This window comes from Lynx rufus, unplaced genomic scaffold (genome assembly GCF_022079265.1).
Source record: "Lynx rufus isolate CCGP_SWC_20201006 ecotype Redwood Valley unplaced genomic scaffold, mLynRuf1.p SCAF_1, whole genome shotgun sequence".
Taxonomy (NCBI): domain Eukaryota; kingdom Metazoa; phylum Chordata; class Mammalia; order Carnivora; family Felidae; genus Lynx; species Lynx rufus.
In genome coordinates, this window is record NW_025814823.1 from 229,584,278 (window position 1) to 229,600,106 (window position 15,829).

Consider the following 15,829-nt stretch of genomic DNA (forward strand, 5'->3'; position numbering starts at 1 on the left):
GTGTTATAGTATTTAGATTAGACTCAATTCCAAAAAATAAAAAATAAAAAACCAAAACCATAATATATACACCACTAATATATGAACTTATATTTTGGTGGGAAGAAAATGAAATACATCTATAGTTTCCTTTCATTTGGCATTATTGGGCATTAGTAAAGTGTACATAAATGAGGCACATAATCTTGTTTGCCTTTGTCACAATTTAGAGGGTTTTGAATTGAAATAATGAAATAATTAGTTGGATTCCTATTTGAATTACTAAGCTTTAATTTCTTGTAATGACTAAAAGAAATAATCAATAGTTTGCTACCTGTTTTACATCACATAACTCAATTGGAAAATAGAGTGTCTTGTCAAATAAAAACCACGAATTTATTTTGTGATTTCTAACAATGACTGATTGGATCATTATAGCAATCTATCTTTATTATCCTACTCTAAATTTAAATAGATTTAGTACTAATTAGTTTAGTATTCAAATTCTTTAAATGACCAAGTTGCCTGCCATGCTATGCTAATTAGTTGCTATAGCCAACACCGTCCCTCCGTATCTCTTGAAATCATGGCAGCTCATCTCCAGAAAACGTACTTCTTGAATACATCCCATATTCTTACAGACCCAAGATGACTGAAATAAAATATATATACAATTTTCCTGTACTGAATCAATTGTAGCAGAAGCTGTCAGCACCACGTTCAAATCCTTTGGTCCTGATACTGCAGTGATACTTGTCCAATTTCCAACAGTCAGCATCTGTGTTTCTTTGCCTGATAACTTTCTCTGTCAACTGGCACCTGATTAGACCTCATATGCTCCAGGCCTGTAATGCTGTGAAATACTGACCACCATCTTCAGACCCTGCTCCAGGAGTCATCCTGTAATGACTTGCAGGGCTTAATAAATAAATAAATCTGTCTCAAGTGGGATTACTTTTAGATAAGTGTTTCTAAACTAGAATTCAGGTTTTTTTTTTTTTGTTTTTTTTTTGTTTTTTTTTGTTTTTTTTTTAGTGGGATCAAGCTCCAGTTATTCATAAAGGTGATTATTGATAGTATACCATTTAATGTAGGACCTCCGGTTTCCATTATACTTTCCTATTTTACACCAGTGGTTCCTAGGATAAACTTCTAAATAAACTACTGGCACTTGAACTCTTCTTTTGTGTTGTAGACTCTCAGTCTAAAGTTCTCTCTTGTCTAGCAAGAGAGCAGGATACAGGATGAAAAACAAGAGATGACTAACATCCAGGAAAAGACAAGAGCCCTGAATAAGGGTCCTTGCCCCATATTTATTAAGATCATAAGGCTTATAAACATGATGGGCATTCACAAAGAGACAATGAAACTGTGAACATTAACTCATGGGCATGAGGGAAAGGGGGTTTTTAAGATATGCGGTGTTTGGGGTTTGGGTCACTATAAAACAAAACCCTGGCACTGGACAGATGGGCAGATGGTTGTTAATGGCAGACAGGAGGCACCATGTCTGTTTATCTTAGCTAGCCTAGGGGAGAAGACAGATAGGGGGAATAACCTCAGGGTTAACAAGGCACCTTTCTTTTGTTAATCATCTCCGCTCTGGGCAGCTTCACCTGCAGCACAATGCAGGGTCTATAGCCCTGTTTGCCTGCTTTCTTAATTTGGTCCTTCCTTCCTGTGAAAGCAGCTTTCTGCTATAGTATAAAATTGGGAGGTGTTTTAGCCCTGAACACCTAATCTTGCTTACCTCATATATGTTTGTATTGTGTGCCTTTGCACCCCTCTCTGTTCTGGGAACTTTGCCCCTCCCTCTCTATTCTGGGAGCTCTGTGCCCCCTCTCTAGTCTGGGTACCTTTGTACCTCCCTATTCTTGGTACCTTTGCACCTCCCTATTCGGGGTTGCTAATCTTGTTTACCCAAACTCCGGTGTGAGCATCCCGTGGCTTTGTACTTCTTTATGTCTTGTTAACCCATTGGTGTAAGCCTGGGGCATTCCTAAGCTTATTCCCCACAGTTTTGGGATCTGATTTGGAGAGCTTAAACATAGACACCTAGTAACAGACTTTGTCCTAGCAAGTAGGTCCTTGGGATGGAATCCTGTCATTGACTGACATGCGAGCCAGATATCAGCCAGCCTCCCTTTGCTGTTTTTCATTCAGGTGATGTATATGGTATTACTGTTTGTAATACTATCACATATTGTGAATGGGGATGGCATGTAATTGGAAACATTCACTTGTCAATGCAACATCTATAGTGTTTGAGAGGAATAACAAGTAATTATAAAGATTGTAGGGTTTGTTGCTCGTTGCAAGGAGCCACATACAAATAACAGGCCTAAAATAGATAGCTATGAATTCATGGCTTGGTGTGAAAGCTAGAAGGCCACTGTGGCAAGGGCTCATTTCTTTAAGCTAGACAAAAGCTGTGCTGATAAGATTCCCAGTATCAAATTGTGTGATATCAGAGTTATAAAAACATAAAGCATACAAAAACATGTTTTATGCTAGAGTTGTAGTCTGACAGGTTAGTCATGGAACCCTGAAACCTTGAGTACCTGCATTTAGGTGAACATACTTTAGATCCCCCAAATTCCAGATTTACGTTGGTCCTTACCACTCTTGTCCTTAGCATCATAGTCATTCATGTCCAGTGTCCTGAAATCATTATCTGTGATAGAAGAAATAATCCTCTCCTTTTCGCTAGGGGTAGTAGAAAGAAAGCACATGAAGACTTCAGTTGAAGTACATCTCTCACAAGATTATAACTGATATTCTTAAATTCTGCTTCAACTTCACCTCAATAACATAAGGAAGGATAAAGCCTTATCTCCCACTACATAGCAAGAGCAACTATCAAGGTAAAAATGTTGTGTATATTATCATGAATGTCAATTCAGAGGAGCTATGTGTCATTATCAAAATCTTACCAGTTTTCAATATTTACATAGTAATTTAGCAAATGAGTGGCTTAGAAAAATGAGTTTTAGCTTAACACTGGCAATGGGAAGCCTTTCTTCTGATTACCTTCACTTCAATAAGTACTTGCTCCAAATACACTTTCAAAATGAAATGCTTGGCAAGAGGCAAATGGATAGAGCTACTCTATGATCAGTTGATGATTTATTAATGTCTCAGGATGTAATTGTCCTGCTTTCTATGCACTGCCATCATCCATATGTCCTAGATCACCATTCTGTCTTCCCCATTTGCTGACCTTCAATTTTAACTGTGTTGCTTCCATATCCAAGTATACCTGATTTCTACGTATTCTTTACCTCCAAATATGTCAGCTATATATATCAATTTCCAGGAATACAAAAACTGATGTCTCAAATTATTTTGTGCTTATGTGTGTGACTGTTGGATTGCAACCCACTCAGGAGCTTACTGGGTATAATCTGAAATTGACCCCTGTTTTTAGAGGGCAAACAGAAACTAAAGAAAAAGGCCACTCCAGGTTGCTGGTAGCAGTTTTAATAATAGCAAAGGGAACTTGCATGAGTCTTGTCTCATGTGGCAGCAAGACAAATGGATTCCACCACCTTCCCTTCAATTTTCAAAGTTTAAAAAGAGACCTTATCTCTGTGAACTCAGTCACATGTATCGTCCTGGTGTTTTCAATACCATATCCCTATCTTAAGGCTATGTCCTTGGAGCAGTTTCTGGGAGTGGAGGGGGAAAGGTATGAAGAACCCACATTGCAAAGACAGGGAGAGGATGAGGAGCCTCTGAGTGCTTGGGTCCAGCTCACCAATCAGTGGTCACATCTTTCAGATGCCATTTCCCAACAATGACTCTGAAATTACATTTTATGTAGATATTATTATAATATTGTAGCATTGTAATGTCAAGCAACAAGTTTATCTCAAAGGAATTTAAAAGTAATTAATCTCAAGTATAGAATAGGAAAATGATTATAAAGAACAAGGCAATTTACAAGAATTTTTTAAGTTAATGTTTTTTTGTTGAGATAAGGTGTACATTGTGTTGATCTGATAATTTACTACTGTAGCATTACCTCTCCCCTACATTATATTGCAAAATTATCAGTTTTGTGTGTGTGTGTGTGTGTGTGTGTGTGTGTGTGTGTGGCAAGAACATTTAAGGTCTAATTTCTTAGCAACTGTGAAAGATACAGTAGAGCATAGTTGACTTTAACCACAATACTGTGCATTAGATGTCCAGAGCATGTTCATCTTCTGTCAGTTTTTACACTTTGGCCTGTATCTATCTCCCCAATTCCACCACCTCCCAACCGCTAAAAACCAACAGTCTACCCTCTGTTTCTATGATTTTAACTTTTTTTAATTCCACATATAAGTGGTACCATGCAATATTTTTCTTTCTCTGACTTATTTCACTTGGCATAATGACCTCAAGGTCCATCCGTGTTGCCACAAATGGCAGGATTTCCTTCTTTCTCATGGTTGAGAAATAGTCCTCTCTCTCTCTCTCTCTCTCTCTCTCTCTCTCTGTATATATATATGTGTATATATATATATATATATATATATGTGTGTGTGTGTATATATATATATATTATAAATATATAATTTATTCAAAGGATACAGGAGTGCTGATGCATAGGGGCACATGTACTCCAATATTTATAGCAGTGCTTTCAACAATCACCAAATTATGGAAAGAGCATAAATGTCCATCAACTGATGAATGGATAAAGAAGATGTAGTTTATATACTCAATGGAATACTACTTGGCAATCAGAAAGAATGAAATTCTACCATTTGCAGCAATGTGAATGGAACTGAAGGGTATTATGCTAAGTGAAATAAGTCAGTCAGAGAAAGACACATATCATATGTCTTCACTCATATGTGGAACATGAGAAAGTTAACAGAAGACCATGGGGGAAGGGAAGGGTAACAAAATAGTTGCAAACAGAGGGAGGGAGGCAAACCATAAGAGACCCTTAAAAACAGAGAACAAACTGAGGGTTGATGGTGGGGGGAGGGGGGAAATGGGTGATGGGCATTGAGGAGGGCACTTGCTGGGATGAGCACTGGGTATTGTATGTAAGCTATGAGTCACGGGAATTTACCCCCAAAACCAAGAGTATACTGTATACACTGTTAGCCAACTTGTCAATAAATTATATATAAAAAAATAAATAAATGAATTTGGAGATGAAAAACAAAAAATAAATGACAATATATAAAATTTGATAGGAAAGTTAATGTTTAAAAATAAGTGTTATTTATTTTGATTGTAAAAATAAGTGTTTTTATTAATTTTATGCATTTAATTTATGTTCACTTTTGGATTTATATTTTATAACATGGGTGTTTATGAAAGAAAAATGAAAATATTCCTAATGGAATGTAAATTGATATTTTATTATGCCAATTGGATAATTTTTTATAAAACTTATACACAAAGAAATGAATATCTTGTCTCATAAGAATTTAGAAACATTGAAATTCATTGGGGAAACTGATTTACTTTTCCTATTGAATTTACATAACCACTTAGTATCATTATCTCCACTTTTCTATGAATTTCTATAAAAGAAATAAACTGTCTTTTGTTTAGTATCAAAGAACACGTAGATAATATATGACCTCATTTATTTCATGTTCCAACATTGGTGATAAAAAGTCACTTGACAATGATGTAATAAATCATCACTTAAAAAATGTAAAGCTGTTAAGTCAAAAAACCAAGATATTAAGGGGAAAGGTGGGTGTATATTCTGGAATGTAATCATCATCATAGTAATACAGTTATTATGGGGGTAGGATAATTTATATTGAGCTAGAAAATCATTCATTTTCTCTATTTTTCAAATTTTTACAGATTTCATGTAGTTTTTTTTACCTTAAAGTTATTTTTTTTATTTTTATTATGTGTACTTTTGCATACTTTTAAACGGTAACCTTATTAGCAGCAATTATTAATAAGAATGGAATTTTTCACGACACAATTATAACCACCACACATAATCACGTACAGTATTAACATTTTGATATTTTTGTCTCTAATTGAGGTATTTCTATTGCTGGTAAATTTGGGGGTATCATAATATATTTCAATGTGTCTACATTTTATTTAATAACTTTCAGGAAGCTATAGTATAGGCTAAAACTATGAGACTCTTTAAGGATCTTTAATAGAGATTTACTAAGAGAAGATCCGGAGTTACACAGGATCTCCATAGCCTTTTAAATAGTGGATAATTTATTTTTTTAGAGAAAATCAGGATATATTAAACCATTCTGCAGTTTTTGATACATTATATTGCATATTAAGATTATGTTGGGATATCTTGCCATTATTCATATATTACTGATACTTCCCATTTGGTAATATTCAGGAGCATACTTATTGCCCTCTAAAACATTATGAACATTTTTAAGAATTCTTATGCAAATTGTCAAATTGTTTTCCAGCATTGGGCTGAATTCTGACAAGTGATCACAATTAAACAGAATATGAATTTTTTTATCAATTAGGATGCCATTGTTAGAATTTGCAATGACTTGATAATGAGGTAAGAATTTTTTTTTCAACCTGTTGATAAGGGTTTTGACCATCGTCTTCCATAAATGTTCATGTCCAGGGAAAGAAAGATCTAGTAACAGACTGGAGTTCCCTTTTTCACTGGGGTACTCTGATGGAATGATTTCACCAAACAGACGGACCTCTTTGTAAATATGCTAATCATATTTGCTAAAAGAATATTACTGACAAGTTCTGATCTCTACCAAATTGTACTTAGCAGGACATATCCAATCTGCTTAAATAGTTAATAGTTAATACCCCTGCATTTTATGATTTTAAGGGGCATGTCCAGAATAATGACTAAAACAGGGATGGCTTGTTTTCTGGTCCTGATAATACTCTGTTTCTTAATCTGTGTGCCAGTTACATGGATGTGATCAGTTTGTAAAATTTTGGCCAGCTGTCCACTTTGTGTTCTATTCTGCATGCATATTTGAATAAAAATAAGTTTATTTAAAAGGAATGAGTTTCTTACGTTTCTGAGGGATTTTATAGCTTTTGCCTTTTCCTTACATTTTGACTCGCCATCACTCATTTATCCACCCATTCATTCAATGTATATTTATTCAGTACCTAATGTGTCTTTCAGGCATTTATCAAAAAACTAGAACAAGAGAAAAGTATTCACCTCTTGCCTGGAGCTTGCATTCTACCAGAGACAAGCAAAATAATAAAATAAACGAGTATAATATTTCAAAACGAAATAAGCTTTGGCTGTCAAAGGATGTATGAAGGCATTTAACAGAGGTGTTTGGGCAGATTTTACAAGGAGGTAGTCTTGTTGTGAATCTTGGCTCATGAGAAGCCAGCTATGTGAAAGGCCAGGAAAAGGAGTTTTGAATTGAATTAAAAGGTCCTGAGAAACTTCTTGGCAGGTACTTGGCAGAAAAAACCATCAGCATGGTGGAACATGATTGGAGACAGGGATTGGCTGGGGTCCCTTAAGCCATGGTAAAATGTTCTCAGTATAAGAGAAGATCGAGTGTTGAGAACATGTACTTTGGACCCTCTACCTTGAAAAAAACAGTCCTTATTCAAAACCATGGATTTTTTTTCCCTTGTGTTATTGCAGTCCCCAAATTAGGTAAACATTTTTTAGTAATGCACTCTTTATCAATATATAACTAATCTGTGGAAGTAACTACTCTTCTAGTTGATGGCTCTCATGTATAAAATTCCATACAGCCACAAGCAATTATCACAGAACTTCTGAAAGAGTAGAAGGTCTCCTAATAAATTGCTCAGGAAGTAAAGTTTTTGCTCCAAAGTCTCCATAACAAACTGCTACTTACAGCTTTAGTGTAAAACAACACACAAGTAATTGGTCAAATTCAGGGTAATTAGCTATAACGCAGATTGTGATGTTGAACTTGCATAACATTAAAAAATAAAAGAAAGTTGATTTGCTTGTCAAATGTTAGAGACAACATTTTGGATTAATTGAGGTGAGGGTATTTGCATATAGGCCACTCTAATCTATTTAATTTTTATTTCAATGAAATGGAAATGATTTTAAGAGAATCTCACACATTCAATGGTCCACAGAGCTGTCTGTGTATGTGTCTAATACAAAACTTCTGCTAATTCGGATGAAACCTGAGTATAATTTATTACTCTTAATTAGTGTAAATGTGATGTAGTGAATTATGATGAAGCTGATAATATGCATTTTATAAAAATGTATGTAAAGCATACATATAAAGTATGTATATATATTCCTTTAGTCCCTTATAAAATAAATACCTGTCCTCATGCTCTCTAATGGAAAATGCTCAATGATCTCAGGCTATCTATCTCTCTGGGTGTCAGTAATCATGTATTTCCTGGTAAGTCTTCTAAAAAAAACTAAAAATATATTCAGCAAAGATTCAGACTGCAGCCCGTTAGCTTTCTTCGTCTTTTTCTCATTCGTGTCTTTTCTTGCCTTTTTGAAAAACCCATCTTCTGCACACTTCCGTGATACAATTGTACCTTATCTATTCATAAATATTTATAATCCACAAACATTTTATTAATCCATACTGCTACCCACTGCTCCATAAATGCCATTGGATATACTTATGAAGCATTCAGCATGTGTTGTCTTTTACTCAGGTAGGTACTGTGCTGTCCTATAATATAAAAATAGGTGCTTCTAGAGTATGAGTTTCTGGTAAGCCTTTAACAGGTTTGCAGGACAAGAACACACCAGTCAGGTAAGAGACTCATTTCACATCAGGATATAACATTGACGGGGATATATTTTGTCAAAACAGCTGTTTCCCAACGATTCTAAAACACAACACACTTTCCCCTGAGTAGTTACTATGGAGAAATTAAATTGGTTAGAGCAGATGCCGTACTCTCCAATGTTACTTGCTCCTTTTTATTGCTGAATCTGAGGAAATGCACCATGACCTAGTAACTGCAACGATGAAGTAAGTACGAAAGTGCCAACAACCACTGTCGAAACAAAACATAAAAACCACTCTCACAAGAAGGGCATGGAAAATCTATTAATTATCCTCTAATCTTCTCCCCATGGAGATGGTAAATGGGATATGTAAGTGACGAGAAAAACTGAATTATACTGATTTTAAAAAGAAAGTGAAATTCGTCATCAAAGAAGATATCTTAGAAATATTGCCAACTGATTCAAAATGAAGGCAGATCAACCTAGCTGTGATTTTTCTGACTATGAGGGAGGTAGCAGAAGATTCACCAGCCAAATCAGTTAACTCAGAAGGTCAAGAGCTGAAGGTCAAGGTTCAGAGTTGGGGCTCCTTATGATCCCTGCAGCATCCCCAGGAAGCATATCCAGGTTCCAGGTGGATATACTATTGATATATAAAAAGTGAGGACAGCCATGGTAATCAAAACTGGGGTGTTAATTGACTGGCCAGTGCAATTATGATAAGCAAAGAATGGCAATTCTACCCAAGCTGATCCACAGCTGCCACAAAACCATGGAGAGTAAAAAAGAAACCAGCCTGATTATGATGACCTCCTTTCGAATAAACTGATAGATATCTGAAATGTTATAACCTTCTTCCTTGGTCTATCCCTGGAAAGCAGGGACCCACACGGTGTCCAAGAAAAAGAACTTTGATTATTAGCCACTGATCAACTTAGATCATGCCCTCTAAATATAACTTAATAAAAGTATAGAGGCAGTATTATTACCATTATTGTATGATTGATATTTATTGGCTAACATTGAGATTCTAGCCATGGGAACAAGTAGGTTGCTTGCTTTATCTGTTACCTCATGTAATCCTCACAAAACACTACACCCTATTTTTAAATATGAGGAAGCAGAGAAATTTAGATATAACCAGATTACTTAAAATGGTCAATCTAGAAAAATGACCAAGCTAGGATTCAAACATTGGAATGTATGAATCCAAAGCCCATAGTAGCCTCAGCAGATATATTCTACAGTTGTGTTGTAGAGAATTCTGTTGCTAATCTCTCATAAAATTACATGAAGAAGGACAAATAGTGGGTAAAATGTATAAGTGCATTATGATGAAAAAATGTAAGCAAAATATTAACAAATAAAATCCAGCACTATGTGAAACAAGCAATGAGCCTAAATAGAATTGACAGTTTTCAAGAACACTAGTGGGCTTTACTACCAAAGAGCATTTTAATATTTCACCATGATAATGCTTAAAAATTTAAAAACATATTAATTTTTACCAAATATGCTGATAGGCACTTGATTAAAGTAAAAAAAAAAATAAAGCTCAGATGAATGAATCGGAAGGATATTTACTCAACATAATTCAAAATGTGAACTTCAAAACAAGTATCTATTTCTAAAACATATGCACAAACATAATGTTAGAAACAAGTAAACATATCCATGGCTGTTTACCAAGTTATTTTTCATGCTTTGACTAGTGTTTTACATATTGGAACAAATACATTATATTATATTATCTACATTGCAAACCCTAGGAAATTCATTAGAGTATCTGGACTTCAGGTTGGGCATTGGTTTTTTAATAGATAAGCAAAAATCAATAGCTTGACTATGTAACAGAAATTACCAATTAAGACATATAATGAAAAACAAATCCCAGTCACAAAAGCTATAAAACTTTAAATTATGTAGAAATGGACTTTATAAGAAATTGGGAAAGTCCATATTAAGAAAATCATAAAAAGTTTCACTCTTTTAAAACAGAAATAAATGGTGATACAAACCATATAGGACAGGCAAAAATAATATATAACTTTAATGTAATTGAAAAGCAAAATATCTATATCCTTTTTTGGGTGGGAAATTGGCAAATTCACTTTAAATTTCATGGGAAATAATAAATATGTGAGAACACCAAAAATATTTTTTAAAGATGCTTAATTATACTACATCACGGATTATGCTAAAAAACTACAGTTGTGAAAAGCGACAAATTTCCTCAAAAGAAACATTGTTTACATAAATACAACAATAGGAAATATACAGTCAGATGTATGTACAGGTTTTAATTGTATGAAAAATCATATTTTCAAATCAGAAAACAGGTTTGGACTTTATGTTAAGAATTTGAAAGAAAAATACTTTATATCTCTACCCCACATCATTTAAGAAAATAAGTTCCAAATAATTTAGGGCTTTTAAAACAGGGATATTTAAAACTACATATATCTACAGTAAACACAAGAAAAATATTATATTAATTTTGTAAGAAATAGCTTTTTTGTCACAAGAAAGCTAGAACCTATCATAGTTGTATTTATTTATTTTTAATTTTGTTAATGTTTATTTTATTTTTGAGAGAGAAAGACAGAGAATGAGTAAGGGAGGATCAGAGGGAAGGAGACACAGAATCTGAAGCAGGCTTCAAGCTCTGAGCTGTCAGCATAGAACCAGATGCAGGGCTTGAACTTGTGAACCGTGAGATCACGACCTGAGCCAAAGTCAGACACTTAACCTACTGAGTCCTCCAGGTGCCCCCCCCTCATAATTTTAAAAATTGGCGGAACAAACCACATAAAATTATAAACCCATATGTGGTAAATCAAAAAATATTAAAACTTAGAAAACTAGAAAATATGTGCAATCCATATGACTATTTGAAAGAATGCTTCAAAGCAGAAACCATCGTGAGTTGGAGGTGAAGACAAGGACTTTATTAAACATGACTGCCGTAGGAGGTGGTGAACAGTAGGAATTGGTATTGAACAAGGACTAGGGCAGAAGTGTTCTGAGAGAGGGTTGGTGGTCAAGCTAGGAGTCCTTTCTCAACATTCGTGTGAATTTATAACCAGTCAGCTCCTGTTGAGGAAGGACGAAGGAAACTGCAACCATCTACCTCCTGCTTGGTAATGGTTTGTTCCTCAAACTATATAACCACCATTGCTCTTCTCAATTCTCAAAACTGCCTTCTGTGAGAAAGTTACAGATTGTACGCGGAAGAGTACAGCTTCTCAAAAATGATTTATTATAACAAGAAGCCAAATTAAATTGGCTAAAGCAATAAAGGAACTCTATCTCTGATATCATTATCACTGAAATGTTTTGCCTCAAGTAAGACATCAGGAAGACAAGGAGAGTCACAATGTAATGGGTTTAAATTTGTTCCCTGGGTGTCTGTAGTCTGCCATCCTCCATATTTGTTGGCTCTCTTCTCAGCTGACTCAGAAGCTACATCACTCTCGACAGCTGGAGTGATCACATGTTTCTTTTTCATAATCAGAGACATGAAGATGGTGTAAGTTACCATCAAGTTTATGAGTATAATTTCTAGGATTTCCTTTAATTGGCCCAAAGTAGATCTCCTTCCTACTCTTAACTCCATTTGGCCCCACGTGGGTCTTCCCTCACCAGGCTATGAATATATATGGCAAATAAACAACTGTGGATCTCATCTGCCCCATGTCGGGCGGTGGTGTTCCCCCCTGTAACCCTAGAGTGAGAATCCCTCCCTCGCTTACAGGGTGGATAGGAGGTGATCAAAATATTCCTTGTCCAGACCACCACTTGTCTAAACTCAAAACTCATCTAATTGCCTGCGTGTAACTCTGTCTGGATGTCCAGTAAGTGCGTCAAATTAAAAACTTCCAAAACTGAGCTACAATAGCCCAGAACTTAGCGCAGACCTTGATACACTGTGTGCATACAATGTGTGTTGCATAAATGGAGCTACAGGTTAAATGGGGACTCTCCTATTACCCAAATGTCCTTACAAGTTAACTTGAAAAACAAATGAGATGTTTAACAAGGATTCTAGATTTTCTCATTTTAATAACCTTCTTGATACAGATATAGATATGTGCATATACGCTTGTGTTTTGTATATTCGTGTATACATACAAATGTGTATGTCTCTATACGTATGGATGTCTTTTTTAGTATTTAGTATTTTGTCTTTCCCTCTTTTTCTCACTTTTTTTTTTTCCTTGTCATGCCAGCACTTTTTCGGGACTAAAAAATTTTGTATGGGCACTCTACACACATAGACACTTAATTTCCTGGCCTCTCCGGAAATTCTGGACAGGCTCTGCAATTTAAGTCTGATTTAATGACTGAATTTCACAGCAAGTCGTTCAAACACGTGCATTACCATTGAACAAGGCTCAGCATTATCCTTCTGGCTTCTCCCAGATCATCCAAATGATGGTGAGTGGTGAATCCACTTACAGAGAATGGAGACTCGTGTTTACCCTGACCTTTTCTAAACTGGGCAAGGGCCATGATAAATCCTATTTCAGTGGATAGTACCATGCCAGAGTGATAAAGGCGTCAGAAGGCCGGCTATGTAGTGGTTTGAGTTCTGGGAGTTACGGGGAGGAAAATACAGATAAGAGATCTACAATCCCAGGTCCCTTCCCACAAAAAGAGAGGCGGCCTTTGTGAGCTCCGCCCTCCTCCTGGCTCACAAACAAGTCAGGGGTCCTGGTTTTTGTTTCTCTCCCCAGCTCTCCTTACTTTGCACACCCCCTTGCAGCCCGAAACCCATGCCACCTGGCTGGGGGTGCCAAACCCACACCCTCTTTTTTTTCACTTTAATATAAACGATTCTAAACAGCGGTTCAGTCATACTATGATATTTGTCTTAGGTATTGCTTTGCCGGTGTTGACAATGCTATTAAATAAGCATTTTGCAATTTTAGAGGGTTCAGTTCACCTTCCTAATCAACACAGAGAAGTAGATTTCTTTCATCATCTTCTGAAGGGAGGCAACGAGTGCCCAGAGATAGGAAAAGGTTTGTTTTGGTTTTTTTTTTTCTAATTTGTACAATTCGGGCTGAATTTTATTTCACCGGATTTCACTAGAATTTCAAAGTAGCCCATAAATCTACTGTATGCACATATAAAATAGTATATAATATATACACATATGTTTAGCTCATTCTAGGAAAATAAAGAAATATAGAATATTTAGAGCCCATATTATATAATGATATTGAAATGTTTATTCCTCATTGGTAAATGGAAACATAATGCACAGAAAAATAGCAAAATAATGTAATCAATTGTTAAAAGTATTATACCTTAAGTCAGGGATTGTAGACTCTTTCTACAAGGCAAGACAATAAATATTTTAGATTTTGGTTGGCAGACCTTAGCCTATTGACCCCTACTGTAGGTAGTGAAATTGTGTTTTTTTTATTAATTATGTATTATACTTTTCCAAATGTTCAAACTGTTAAAATCATATATTGCTTTTCTAATAAAATGCCAGTAAATAACATTAAAAATAAGGAGTGATAATTGAAGCATGTATTTATGATAGTGAAAAAGATAAAGATTTATTTAGTTATTAAAAATAACTAATAAATGACCTATAACTAATAACTAATAACTAATAAAAATAACTAATAAATAACCTATAAATGATCACTTCCTACAGTGTTGAGGAAATAACAATACATCTGAAAGTTGTCTTCTAGCAAAAAATAAAAAAGTTCATTTATTAGCATTGCTTAGTCCCTATGACTCTCAAGAAGCTTTTTATTCACATTTAATTCTGCTGCTCATGGCTGGCAGAAAATTGCAATGCATTTTCACGTGCTAAATGCACTTCACACACATTCTTAAAAGTCAATCCAGCGTGTATCAGCAGTGCTGGAAAGAGAGGCAGACATTGAGAAATGGCACATCAGAAGTGTTAATCTGTCTAAAAGCTCATGAATTTTCTCAGACAGAGCTTGTCAGACAAACCTTGATTTATAAAGTAAATATGACACTTCCTGTAAATGTCACCTAGTCCTCACCTGACCTTACTGAGCCTCAGTTTTATTAGAGCAAGATGGGATTGTTGACCCCACCTCATCTATTTGTTGCTACATAAAAAGTCTATTCTACTGTCCTGGCTTAATCTCTAGCATACCCAGCATGGCTTAACCTTTCCCTCTTTTTTCCCTCTGCATTTCTAGATAGATTTTAAAGGCAAATTTAGACACTCAGGCTATAGTGTTCTATAATTTCACTAGAACTCTTTATTCATACTAAAAAATTTTACTCCAGTATTCTCCAAATCTACTTATCAATAGTCTATAAAGTAATTTAGCCTATAGGAAGAGCTCCCCCAGAGAAGAGCCAATTTTGATTAAGATATGCAGAAAATTACCAGCCTCATATCTACAAGTCAGAAGGAGTCTAGGATTAGTTTCCATGCTGTGCCTTTGCTTCTGCATCAAGCTGCAGGATTCCATTAATGACTACCATATTGATCAGTCAGAACAACTTTGTTTCTGCTTTTGTTCCTGGTAGTCTGCCCTACAGCATGGAACAATCTGCCTCATACATGCTTCTTCTGTCATCCAGGAGTTGTCTCTGCTCCCACCAGCCTGAGCATGGCCTAGCACCCTTATAAAAGTGGCCCATCCCATGGAATGACCCTAAAGCCATTTCAGCCTGACAGTAAATGTCCACAAATGCACTTCTGTGTTCTTACCGTAGGCCTGAATCGACTTAAATATTAATGGCCAAATGCTCTATTACCATTTGGAGAAGAAATAGATCTAAGTCACAGGACCACCTCCTCTGACCCATATCTTGACCATTCTGACTTATTGCTGATCCTTCCAACATTCTCATTATGGGCCTGCCTAAGTAGTCACCAAATAATCTGTCATTTCAGAATAGATCTACGGAACAATAAAAGGAGAGAGATCTAGAACACCATGAGTGTCCTGCCATTTTCTTCCCTTCTATATTTTTTCCTTAGCATTTTGAAAGTTTCTCTTACACAGGAAAAGAAGTGAAGCATTTTACTTATAATGATAATAACAATAGCTGACTCATAATTTCCATGAAAAATATTATCAATCGAACATGGTTTTTAGCCCACTTTCTATTCATGACTTTAAAGAAAACAAAAATGTCTTC